This window comes from Aegilops tauschii, chromosome 5 (assembly GCF_002575655.3).
Source record: "Aegilops tauschii subsp. strangulata cultivar AL8/78 chromosome 5, Aet v6.0, whole genome shotgun sequence".
Taxonomy (NCBI): Eukaryota; Viridiplantae; Streptophyta; class Magnoliopsida; order Poales; family Poaceae; genus Aegilops; species Aegilops tauschii.
In genome coordinates, this window is record NC_053039.3 from 544,154,043 (window position 1) to 544,167,574 (window position 13,532).

Sequence of the window (13,532 nt, forward strand, 5' to 3'; positions counted from 1 at the left end):
GTCGGTCTTGGCGAACAAGGAGCGGCGAGTGGTGTTGCGCCGGTTGTACTGCGCCCTCTACCGCGCACCGCGCTCCTCCTCGAGACAACGGCCATCGAGCCCGAGGGACCGCCGACACTGCCGCCTCCGAGGTGATGGAGGATCCAGTGGTGCGCCTTCCTTATCGCCAGCGGCAGCTCCTCCTTGATGGCTTGGCGGCGGTTGCGGCGGGGCGGTGAGGCGGGCCTGTCAATGCGCGTGTACCGGCTGTGTGCCAATGGCGACACGGGCTCGTCCTTGACACGGCGTCCAATCTGGATGCCGCGGCCGCGGCTCAGCGGGGGGGAGGCCGGCTCCTCCTTGACCCGTCGTGGTGGGGACGTCGGCTCCGTGTTGACGCAGTAGCACAGTGTGGATGGTGGATCCTCCTTGACCCGTCGTGGCGGGGACGTTGGCTCTGTGTTGATGCAGTAGCACAACAGGGATGATGGATCCTCCTTGATCCGCGCCGGCGACGGTGGCGTCGGGCCCATCTGACGGAGCGAGCGCTTCGTCATGATCTCCATCTGACGGACAAATTCTTCATCCGTCAGAGCCGCCTCCGCGAGGAGACGCGGCCACTGCTCCGGCTGTTGCAGCGGCTTCTGGTCCTTCTTGTTGCCGGAGGAGAGGACGACTTCTCCTTGCCGGAGGAGCTGACCACCATGGACGCCGAGGGGCCCGGAGAGCGCGGACGGCGACGCCAAGATCCACCGAAGGATGAACTCCCTCCACCACCGCCTGCCGGCGCGGACCACCAAGACTTCAGCATCGCCGCTATAGGATGAGGGGCTTGGAGAGGTAGAGGACAACCTCGGTCGGAGAGGAGAAGGTGTGGATGTGGATCGCCGGAGCACGGCTTATATAGCCGTGGCCAGGCCAGGTGATCGGGCGTTCAGCCCGCTTGAATGCGGCGCAGCGGACGGAGTTGGTTTCTCGAGATGCGGCATTCGCAATTAAACGGCGACGCCCGAGAGGTCATGTCCATCAGAGCCGCCCTCCTATCCGGTCAAATCGTTGTCATCAATGTTGGCCGTTGCATGCTCTGGACCGGCATGAATGCGGCGCGGGTGTTCGATGGAAGGCGCAGGAGAGGCGGGTGGGATTTTTGGGTGGGCCAGGGCAGTCAGAAACGGACGTAGCAGCCCCCAATCCCCGTCTCCGGTTTGTCGGAAAAAGTGCGTCCGAACCGCCGAGTAGACCGATACAGGCCCGCGCGGTCCGGACGTATATGGGCGGTTTGAGGGTCCACGTTGGAGATGCCCTAAGCATGTCTCCAATATTTATCCAAGTCAACAAACTGTAGCACTTGCAAATTTCAAAAACCGTGAAAATAATTAGTGAAGTAAGAAAACAGACTTTACACGTTTACTTCATTGCTTGCTTGAAACCAAGATCGACTGAAAAAAGGATGCGTCAGCTGCAAACAGGAGATTGTGTTCCGCCAGTTCTGAATTACTTACACAAGCCAGTTTTGAATCCAGAAGGATGTGTTCCTGTCAAAAGGTAGCACTTGCAAATTCCAAAATCGTAAAATAAGAAAACAAATTGCACACATTTAGTTCATAGCTAGTTTCACAACAAGTCGGCTAGGAATTATTACATCCATGCATTCTCCTGTGAATCAGGCTACGGGCCAACAGGCCAAGGTGTAAACGGGGGCATGGGTATAAATTAAACATGCATGAAACAAGCATCAAATGGAATGGACGGATTGCTCATGGTATTTAGTATTTTGCAAATTTAAGCTTGGGTTGCAGGAAAGATTTGACACCTTCTTCCAATTCCAATCTCTCCCAGGTTTTAATAAAAATCTTTAGTACCTTCAGTTTTCGTGGCAAGTTGTCCGTCTTGAAAGGAAGCCTCTTCAATTCTGGACAATCATTAAGCTGCAGTCGCTCTAGGGATGGGAATGCCACATCAGGATCCCCAATACTGACAAGTGATTTGCACCCCCAAAATATCAGATATTTGAGACAGGAAAATGTCTTCAAACTATCTTGCTCACTGCACTTGTTATCACCATGAGGCCTCATAAATGCTTGCTGCATCTCATTACAGCCACCTATCTCAAGTTGTTCGAGGCAAGGCAGATACATGGCCCAGGAGAGGTGGTTTAGCTTTCTGCAGGACTGCACCTTCAAACAAGCGAGCCTTGGAAATAGAGATGCTGGAGATGTTTCCATCCAAGTTATCTCTTTCAAGTCGTCCAAATATGCCAAACTGAGCTGATTGAGAATACGAAAGCAACAATATCGTTGTGCCAACTCGCGTCCAAATATTATTTCCTCCATGGCGCACATGTCAATTTGCAGTTCATACAAGGTCCTTGGTGCAAACTCATGTGATAGAATTTTAGAGAAGTAGAGTGCACGTGTCTCAGTTCTTCATAGATTTAAATATCTAAAGGGGAGATTGTCGCTTCCTCTTAGTGATATATACTGAGGAAAACCCATGGCAATGATACCAACTGCTTTCAAGTGGGGTAGGGTGCCCAACTCTCGAAGGATTCTACGAAGAAGGCCCACACCAACTGGACATAAATGACAGGTTCTGAAGTCCATTACTTGTAATGCTTGAAGGCTAGATATGACCCCCTCCGGTATCCTTATAATGCCAGTTGATTCTAGGTACAAGAACTTGAGCTAAATGAGGTTTCCAAAGCAGAGAGGCACTTCATTTATACCATCATTATCCGACAAATCCAGGTACTCCAAGTTTGCCAAGGAACATAATTCTTCAGGTATTCCCTTCAGGTCGTTTGAGTGCAAATCTAGATATGTCAGTGACGTGAATTTCTTAATTACTTCAATTATTATGCTTTCACGCAACATGTTGTTTCCAAGGCATAACATCCTCATATGACGAGGGTTAGAGCCAACATGAGTAAGTTTCGACAAACGGTTCTTCATCAATGAGACACATTCAACTTGGCTCCAAGGGATGCTGAAATTTTCGTTCGGACCAACTGCTGCACGGACATACCATTTGCCATTGTTCTCCCCGCAGCCGCAAGAGATCCATAAAGCCATGTCACGAACCACATCATGCATTATAACAGAATCATATAGTTCTCCACAACCATCTAATAAACATGCAGCTGAAAGTTCACCCATCAGACTGTATGCTTTTGTGTAACAACTTTGTATATCTGACTCATCCACTAGGCCTAAGCCAATCCAGCATCGAGCAAGCTTTAATTTGGGAATCATCTCATCCTCTGGCCATAGTGCACAAGTCAAGAAACAATACCTCAAGCTGTTGTTTCGTAAACTATCAAAACTAAACTTGACCCGACTGAAAACGGCTCTTTCCATATCAAGTAGGTCATCACTATCACAACATGACCGTTTCATATGTTGGATGGCATATTCCCACTCAGCCGTATCAATTTTGCCATACATTGCCCTTCCAATTGTTATCAAAGCTAATGGCAAGCCCTTCATTTCCTGCACAAGTACTCTTGCAAGAGCTTCAATGCGAGGACTATAAGATAGAGTTTCGTGTCCGACCTTATCTTGGAATAGCTGCCATGCCTCATCCTCTTGCAGACAAGCTACTTTACACTCTTTCCTCACCTCCATTTGACCACAAACTTTTCTGGATCTCGTTGTGAGCACCACTTTTCTCTGGGTATGTTTTGTACTTCCAAGGGGATATGGTATGCCAGCTGCTTGCAGATCAATTTGGTCCCAAAGGTCATCCAACAAGACAAAGAAAGCTTCCCTTTTTTAAGAAGTCAAAAATAACATTAACATCATTCTTCAAATTGAGTTGGCGTGCAATGCCAGCTTGGATCTTTTCCACCGAACACCCCCTTGAAGCTGTCACTCGTACAACATGATTGAAGGTTATGTCTCCATCAAGCGCGTTCTTGATATTGTTCAAAAGGTGTGTTTTCCCCACTCCACCCGGACCCCATATTCCAATCACTCCCACGGGATCATCCTTAATGAATTGAAGAGCGTCTTGAAGGTTACATTCCTCAGCAGACATAGATGGACCAGACTCGATTGAAACAATGTGAGGATTATCATTGAGACATTCCTTGGCTGCACGAAGTTTCTTAGCTGCCCCCTGCCCAACGGTAACATTATTCTCTTCGCTATCATTCATATGACGAACATTGCTCATCCTAATAAGCGGGTTGATGGTGTCATCATCCAGATTTTCCGACGTCCTTTCTACCTTCAAGACATAAGTTTAAACATGTAAATTAATACTCAAAATTGGCATTAAGATCGGTTATACATTCCACAAGTGAAGTTACCTGTGATACTGTTGAACTACTCACATCAGTTACAAGGCATGTATTTTCCATTTTACCAAGCCTATTGATTATATGCTATGTATCTGGTCTGTTCGCTTGGTTACCATCAGTGCACTCTATCCCTAGTTCGATGCATAACCGAATCTGTTTTAACTGTGCGTCTCTCTGTGATTTCCCCAGCTTATTCTTCCAACTTTCAAGTACCTATTTAGATAGGAATCGATTAGATATGTAGAGAAAAAATGACCAATCTATACCTGGGTATAGCGACCCACTATTGTACCTACAGACAGTCAGACATACATATAGTAACATGTCTAATTTGCTCTATATTTTCAAGTAGTAGCATTTAACAAGCAATTTGTCAAAAGTAACCTTTTCTAGTTGAAATAATAATACGTATGACCAATTTATGAGTAAACTATTTTTTTTATAATTCTAGCATTTATTGGCAGACTAAAATAACGGTAAAATAAGGAATTATTGTAACATGTTACTAGTAGATTGTTGCATATTTAAAGTGGGCTATTGTGCCTAGGTATGTATATATGATGATACTCTACAAATACATCTTGGAGTAGACTAATCTTACTCTACACCTGAGCTAACTCAACACACCATTTCATAGTGCAACCAACCCAACATGTCCTATTAAACCACCACTTTCCACCCCATGGGCCAACAAAATCTGCCCCTTAATTACTATCATTTGATCATGACTTTAAAGTCCCTTTAGAAATTATATGACTATAATTTTTCGTAATTATGACCATGTCTTATTGTCACATCAAGCTAGCACAATGTTATGAAGGAGTGCCTTTTTAGTTGTTCACAATTGACTAGGAACAAAACAAAATGCATGAGGCGCATACATTAAATACATACCCACTCTTTACGTTTAATTACAATGTACAATTGTTCTCATGGCAGTAACATCATGCCATATTCCGATGGTGACCTTGGCTTGTCATGTTACTAGTTGGACATGATTGGTTTGGGCAATATAATAGTTTTAAATTGTCAATTCCTACATAAAAAATTATGAAGCATCTTATAAAACCACATAAAAGAAACCGTGAACTGCTAGTCAAATAAGTTATTCTACTCACAAACCAATACACAAACCAGGAAAATGCATCGATCCGTAGACCGCTTCAATTCAAGCTTGAGCAGCAAAAAATGCTCCAACAGTTACGGGGTTGTACCTATAACCGCGTCTAGATCATCCACCAAGTAGCAACAAAAATAAAGTACAACTACAATATTGCATGTCTTGAAATTATATATGTAAAATCTACATAGAACTGTTTTATCTAACTAGGTGCACAACTCATCATATTACCTACATTTTTTTGTCATTCATTGATCCGCATTTGGATGATTCACTCGGGTGCAGAGATGGATTTTCGGCACTCTAATATAATTTTATCATGTATATTACTCCTTGTCTATGTTGTGCCAATTATAAGATATAGAGTTACTCTCTGTTCTGTCTATCTCTTCTTACTATGTAGCAGAAAAAAGGTGGCGTTAATGAAGTTTAAATATGGCTTTGTGGAGCCTAGTAAGATCTAGTACCATGTAAATTGCCCTTTCATGTTCAGTTGAACAAGTACAAATAAGGGTTATCTTCCTAGAGATACTTTACTACATATGATTTGAAGAACAATGTTATGTAATGACTTAAAAAAATGCAAAGTCAAAGGAAAATATGGTTATTTTGAAACCTAGCATTTAGCCTTTTTCTGAGGGAGGTCTAGCACTTTGTCATGGAACAACCGCAAATATTGTTCTTACATTATCAACATCAGGATATGTTGGGTACCACTTCTTTCCCGTCAACATCTCTATAATTATGACACCAAGACTATATATGTCCGACTTGTATGTGATCGTGTATATGTCTCCACTATGAAACTCTGGTGCAATATATCCCCTGCATAAAATTTAGTCATACAAACAAATGGAAAAAATAAAATAATACAATTTCTAACTAAAGACAAAAGGAGAATTCAAGATGCTTTGCCAACTTACAATGTGCCAGCCATATTTTTGGTAATAGCTCGGCTTTGCTTTTCATCAAAGCACCTTGATAGTCCAAAGTCAGTAATTTTTGGCATCATATTGCCATCCAGCAGAATATTTGCGGGCTTGAGATCTAGGTGAACAATACAATTCTGGTGAAGGTAATGTAAACCTTCACAAATACCATTTATTATCGCATAGCTCATTATCCAGTCATGTCCATAAGATGCATCTATAAATGAGAGAGAATCGGAGAAAGTAAGGTGTTAGTATTTGACATATATGAAGATTGAAATACTCAAATTTGTAATGTTAGATAGAATACGACACCATAAGTGGGCTGATTGAACTAAATATCTGTAATATATTCATTAAAATGGAAACATGAGTGCAGGCCACAGGACCCTACCTTTGATATACTCATCAAGACTTCCTTTAGGTACATACTCAAAACAGAGCAACCTTTGACGTACATCTGCCATGAAAAAATCTCCATCTTAGCCTACCATTTCGCCTTGTATGTTAGCACAATATCCCAAAAAACGTACTACATTTTTGTGCTTCACCTTCATCAAACAACGAATCTCTTCATTAAATTTATTATCAGGAATATCAAGCCGTTCAAACAGCTTCTTCACAGCAACGGCCCCATTCTCAAGCATTCCCTACAAGTCGCAAGATGCCTTGTCAGCATCAATTCAGTTTTCGGATTAACCGAGGGCAGTTGAGAGTTGCCTTACCTTATAAACAACCGCAAAGCCACCGCTGCCAATTTGACGCTTCTAGAAACCATCTGTGATGTCTTCCAAAAGTGATAATGGAAAGGCCTTTGGCTGCTCGTTTTCATGAGATAGCATGTGCTCGAGGTCATTTCGTGCAACACTAGCTTGGCGACCCATTAGCAGCCACTAGATCCAGCACCCGAGTTGCTTGAGTTATCACGAAAGAGATAGCTGTGGTGCAGAGAAGAATCTTCTGATTGGTTGAGTAGAAAAAATTTCAATAACCACACAACATTATTCCTTCAATGGATAAACATTGTAAAATAACAAAAGCCGGTTAACAGGAGAATGTTGTGAAACAGAGCATAGCTCCTCCACAAAACTCAACACGCACTTGACGGCATAGGCAACTAGAATAAGTTTGAAGGAAATAAGCAGCATTTTTCTGTTAGGTTTTTGAGGATTTTGAAAATGTTTAACGGGGTTCCCCCTATTAAATTCGGATGTAACTTTTCGAGTAGATGATTTTTCATATAAAAAACTTTTTCATCCGAGTTCGTATGCAAAAGTTATGCCCATTTTAAGAAATTCCAGAGAGATTTTGCAAATAAAGTCGAAATTCATATTTGTTAATTTTCCCAACAACTAGACCACATATCACATGAGAAACTTATTTTATTTTATTTTTTTGACATTTCCATCATTTTCTTTTGGTTTTTCTAAAACTGAAAAGGCGGTCCAACCGGGAGGGGGGGGTAGAGTTTGATGGGCCCTTTAGTACCGGTTCGTGCCGTGAACCGGTACTAATCCCTCAAAGCCCATTAGTACCGGTTGGTGGCACCAACCGGGACTAAAGGACTAACCTTTAGTCCCGGTTGATCTGGCCAACCGCGACTAAAGGCCTTCGGGCCAGCCTGAGGACCTTTAGTCCCGGTTGGCCTGGCCAACCGGGACTAAAGCCCCTCCCGTCCGCCAGCTGTCGACTGAGCGCGCTGGGCCCAGATAGTTGGTCGCGGGTCTCCTCCCGAACCGCGACTAAAGAACCCTTTTGTCGCGGTTCGATTATTTTCGGGACTAATGGGGCGTATGGAAGCGTCTTTTTCTACTAGTGTTGGTTAATCGGGAAGCCTCAGATTTAAAAAAAATCAATAACATGATAGTGCAACAATAGCACTGCCGCACTGGAGACCGAAAAATAGTACTATAGCCTCTCTTTTTTTGGACAAGTAAATATACGCCATCTCCCTCCCTGGTTACAAAAGGATTTATGGCAGAGGGTGGCCTTCCTTTTTTTCCTTCTTCTTTTTTTGCCTGAACTTCCTTTATTCGATGCATTTGCAAAATAGAGAAGTGTAGCTGTTCCATTGTACAAACTCAGTATCGAATCAAATTAACAAACTCTCTAATCAGCAACATCTCTACACAATGTACCTGTATGGCTGGCTATATTGGGGCTTGCTTCGGTAGACCCCCCCCCCCCCCCCCCAACAAAACGTAGAAGGGCGGAATGGTCATACGAAAGAAGGGTATGCCCACCTCGTATTATACAGTTGTGGGTGGCGTGCGTAGACCGCGTGCATGCAAAAAAAAATACAAACAAACTGCCAGCACGATCTACTCGCCCGCCCACCCCGTCTACTCGCCCGCCCACCCCGTCTACTCGCCCGCCCCATCCGATCGCCGCCGCCGCGGATCGCCGCCCTCCGACCCCGTCCGACGCCGCCATCGCCGTCCCAACGGCGTGCGTCGCCGCATCTCACCGTCATCGTCCACCGCCCGGACGTGAAGGCTCGTCTACTCGCCCGCCAACCCCGTCTACTCGCCCGCCCCATCCGATCGCCGCCGCCGTGGATCGCCGCCCTCCGACCCCGTCCGACGCCGCCGTCCGACTCCGTCAGACGCCGCCGTCGCCGTCCCAACGGCGTGCATCGCCGCATCTCACCGTCATCATCCACCGCCCGGACGTGAAGGGCCCGACGTGCCACGCCGCCTCCGCACCACTCTCCCCACCCCCCATCGCGGATCCTGCCAAACATCCGGCCGGTGGCTCGTCGTGCACGTCGCCGGCTGCTAGATTCAAGGCGGGGACAGCTGCCGTCGTCGAACGCCGGCGACGCCTACACCGTGGGGCAAGGTTTGTCATCTAAACCTAGCGGGCATGATGGATGGAAGTTAGGGCTAGTTAAGTGGCGAATCTAGGATGTAAGTGGAGGGCAGGCTTAATTTAAAGAACGCTATATTTTTTCATGACGACATCACACAATATGCACACACCGCTGGGCAACCTCAACTAGTTGTTTCACACAACACTAAAAAGTGTTGTTTGAACCATTGCATTAAGAAAAATTCATGGTAGCTGCTGGGTTCATGGATTACACGTCTTTCTCTTTTTTTGCAAACCAACATGAGTTTTTGTCCTTGTTGTAATCAACACTTCAAATGTTTTGCAGTTCTGTGAGTTAGGCGTGTTGACATGGAGAAAGAATCCGCATTCGGGAGGGACGAGAATGATACTGATAAGGTGACTAAGACTGATAACGAAAATTTGAACGAAGATGATGAGAGCAACGACAATGATTCCGTCTCGTCATATGATATCTTCCCTCCGGATGATTTTCATAATAATGAACATGGCGCAAATAGTGAAAACGTAAGTGGCGTATATTTTGATTTTATTTTTGAATTTGCAAAGTATGGCATGGCTAACTATATATCTTTGTGTACAAATTTGCAGGAAGATGTGGATGTTGACAATGTGCAACATAGTTGGCAGGAATCATTTGCAGATAACTTGAGCCAGGTTAGTTGATAGATGTTGTACATCGATCAATACTATGATTTAAATGATAGTAATTGACATATATATTTTCAAATGAATGCTGTAGGAGGAGTCAGATGGTCCTAGCGTTGATCACGATGAGGGAGAGATCGATATTGAGGAGGCTCAAAGGCAGAAGAAGATGCTTGAGACACATTGGAAGGTCATGGCTATGACCTTTCGGTCGCAAGGGGATGCATACATATTCTACAACAATCACGCCAGAGAGCACGGGTTTAGCATCAGGAAACAGAAGGTGAAACGAGGTGCTTCGGGAATGATACGGTACCGGCGGTTTCTTTGCTCCAGGGCAGGGAGAAGGCAGATCAAGTTCATAACCATGGAGGGCCGCAAGCGCAGGCTTAGACCGGAGACTCGTTGCGACTGCGGTGCACATATGGTGGTGAAGCTGGACAGAGAACGTGGCGTTTGGTTCGTCGCATCATTCGTGGACTATCACAACCACGCGATGGCTCGGCCCGACGAGGTTTGTTTTTTGTGGTCACACAGACGGATTGGAGATGGCCAGAGGGCCGAGATATTGGCGATGGAAGCGGCCGGGATAAGAAAGCATATTATAATGGACAACTTCATCAGCAGATACGGTTCGTACGATAAGTGCGGGCTTATCAGGAGGGACATTTACAATCTTTGTTGCAGAGAAAAAATGAAGCTCATTGCAAAGGGTGATGCAGAGACGGCAGTTGGCATTATGAGGAGCAGGAAGGAGAAGGACCCTGAGTTTTTTTTTTTGAGTATGTGCGTGACAAGGAAGGGCGACTGAAGAGTATGTTCTGGTGCGATGCACAGTCGCGGAGGGACTATCAGGACTACAGAGATGTGGTCGTGTTTGATAGCACGTATAAGATGAACAGATACGGTATGCCGTTCGTCCCCTTTGTCGGAGTTAACAACCACCGTTGCACCACAGTGTTTGGTTGTGCCATCATTGCTGACGAGACGGAAGGGGCATACGTGTGGCTGCTGCAGACATTTATGAAGGCAAACTGTCAGGTGAAGCCAAAGTCAATAATCACAGACGGTGACGCTGCAATGATCCGGGCTATTCGGACTGTCCTTTCAGATGTTTTCCATCGTATTTGCTCCTGGCATATCGAGAAAAATATGCAGAGGCACCTGCATTACAAGTCACTGGATGAGTTCAGATCGCTCCTGTACTATGCCACCTCTCAAGCGAACTTTGAGCAGAGATGGAAAGCTTTCTATGATAAGTGGAAGACGGATAGAACTGAAGAGTGGCTTGACAGGATGTACATGAAGAGGAGACTTTGGGCAGCTTCATATCTTTCCGATGGTTTTTTCCTTGGTATGCGAAGTAACCAGAGGAGTGAAAGCCTCAACTCCTGCCTTCACCTTCACCTGGACAATGGTATGACAATTGTTGATTTGGTGGTGCATTATGAGAACTGTATAGTTCGCCTGCGTGAGAACGAGGCGTACGATGACTGCGAGGCATTCCAGAAGGAACCACCGTCGGTTACTGAATATAAGGCCCTTGAGGAGCATGCCGCCAAAGTATTCACACCTGCTAATTTCTACATCCTGCAAGATGATTTGCATAAGATGGGTCAGCTGGAGATATTTGAGACGCTCGTGGGAATTGGGCGTCAGACATTCATGGTGACATGGAAGGATAACCACAAGTTTAGGTACAATGTTGTTTATGAACCAGGTAACTCAGAAGAAACTATTACATGCAGTTGTCTTAGGATGGTTCGGAAAGGGCTGCCATGCAAACACATTCTGTTTGTTCTCCATCATCTGAACTTAACTGAAATACCAAAGTGTTGTGTCCTGCATCGGTTGTCCAAACATGCGAGAGATGGGTTGCCTGTGCAGCGGAAGAATGATATGTTTGGATGGGGTTGGTCAGGGCCAATGGAGAGAGAACGGTATAGTGCAATAACCATTAAAATCGCAGAAGCTGCTCATGTTGCAGCAAATGATCCCTTCTTGTTCGACGAGTTGATGAAGTGTCTGGACAACATAATAGCGCAGAAAAAGATTTCAGAGGAGGAACTTATAGGAAGTAGAAGGTATGCTATGCTTAAGAAGGAGGCAAGTCAGGCACAACAAGTTGAGCCTGGTATTGGTGATCCTCAGAAAGTTTCGACGAAGGGTGCACCTAAGAAGGGGCGGTCGAAGGGTGGCCCCGACGTTACAAAGAATGGTAGGCCAAAAGATTTTACAGAGAAGAAAAGTGGTCCTTTGTGCAGTCTGTGTAGTCTCCCAGGTCATAACAAGGCTACATGTAGTCTGAACGAGAAGTGAGTTGCTACCTTTTTGTTTTGTTATGTTGCCAATTTGATTCCACCGACTATATTTTCTCACCTAATTTTTTTATATTTTGTTCAGGAATCGGGCGTAGAGAAGCAGCTTGGTTGGTTAGAAGAATAAAAGTGGTCGCAGGAGTCATGTCTAAATAACCTATGCTATTTTTATTCGCACATGTGTGCCAGAAAACTTGATTTGTACTGTTACGTGATGATTTGTACTGTTTATATATGCAGTTTCGAAATTTTGTTTATTTTTTACGATGATTTGTACACCTGATTTGTATTTCTTGTACTGTGATAAAATGCGGCCGGACGCTGTTATTTTGTACTGTGATTCCCTTTGTACTGTTATGAAATGTATGCGGCCGGCCGCTGCTTCTGTCCAAAATAGCAAGTTCGAAAAAAATGCCCAAATACCTCTGCCGGGCCCATAGTAGCAGGCAGAACCTGCCCAAATCTAGCCCGAAGGCGACTAGGGTGGCCGATTCAGCCCACTAATGGGCCCAGACACGGGGTCCAACGGGGCTGCGGGTACTAAGTAGAGAGGAGCTCGGTGGAGGGGGCGGAGGCAGGTATTTAAGCTGGTCCTCGACAGCCCCCGCTTCCGAGGTGGGACTAAACACTGAGTTCAGTGGCGCGGGGGGGAGGGGAGTGGGCGTGGGCCGGGGGAGGGGACGAGTGGCGGCGTGCCTTCATTGGGCCAAACTGGGCCGGCCCGAGACAACGCAAATTAGGCCTCCTGAGCCTTGCGGCGACCGCGTGCAGCGTGGGGCGCAATGGGGGCGCCATCTTTAGTACCACCTCGGAAGCTGGGGGGCGCGAGGACCGGCTTAAATCGCTGCCTCCGCCCCCTCCACCGAGCTCCTCTCTTATCACCGCCCGCAGCCCCGTTGGACCCCGTTGCCAGGCCCATTAGTGGGCTCTATCAGCCGCCCGAGTCGCCCCCTTGGGGCTTGATTTGGGTATGATCTGTTCGCTACTGTGGGCCCAGCTGCGGTGGTTGGGCATTTTTTCTAAGTTTTTTTTGACAGAAAGCAAAGCAGCCGGCGTCCGCATTACATTACAGTACAAAATACAAAACATTATAAAAAAGCAGCGCCAGGCCGGCCACAGCGGCGTAATCATCACACTATATAACAAGTTGAAAAATCATCACCCACAATGATGCAAATAAGAGTGTCACCGACAATAATGCAAATAAGAGTGACATTGAAAAATAGATATTGTAGCAAATACCGACCACGACACATTTATTTAGCTGCGGAACATGCTAAACCATGCCGCATTACAATATAGAGATGTCTTATTATGAAAATTGTATCAAGTACTGACAATGGCACGTTTATTTAGTGGAGATAATAGCCAACACCCCATCCTCCGAC

General features: G+C 45.6%; 1 pseudogene; it reads right to left on the reverse strand.

Annotated features, from left to right (window-relative positions):
- Positions 1–1,519: 1,519 nt before the first annotated feature.
- On the reverse strand, positions 1,520–9,052 carry LOC141023134 (probable disease resistance protein At1g61300; annotated as a pseudogene).
- Positions 9,053–13,532: the final 4,480 nt, after the last annotated feature.